This window comes from Penaeus monodon, chromosome 19 (genome assembly GCF_015228065.2).
Source record: "Penaeus monodon isolate SGIC_2016 chromosome 19, NSTDA_Pmon_1, whole genome shotgun sequence".
Classification (NCBI taxonomy): domain Eukaryota; kingdom Metazoa; phylum Arthropoda; class Malacostraca; order Decapoda; family Penaeidae; genus Penaeus; species Penaeus monodon.
This window is the reverse complement of record NC_051404.1, coordinates 37,820,215-37,820,548: the sequence shown is the minus strand read 5'-3', so window position 1 is coordinate 37,820,548 and position 334 is coordinate 37,820,215.

The following is a 334-nucleotide window of genomic DNA, read 5'->3' as shown; positions in this document are numbered from 1 at the left end:
ACACCACCCTCCACCCTGCGTAAAAGACTCGCTCCCAGTGCCACCGAAACCCCCGCCCTCCCCCTGTCACTCCACCCACACACACACTCAACGCCTTTATCCTTTACCCTCCCTCGTACATCTTGACCCTCCAATCATCCCCAGCCGCTGCCATACCCAATCCCCAATCCTTCCTCCGGCCGCCTCCTGTCTTATCACTCGGGGAGGAGGAACCTTTCCTCTCCAGCGTCTTCGAGGATCTTGAAGGAGGCGCTGAAGAGGATTATTAGAGGGCCAAGACCGGGATGACAGTCGAGGTGGAAGCGCATGTAATTCGAAGGTTGACGAGGGCTTT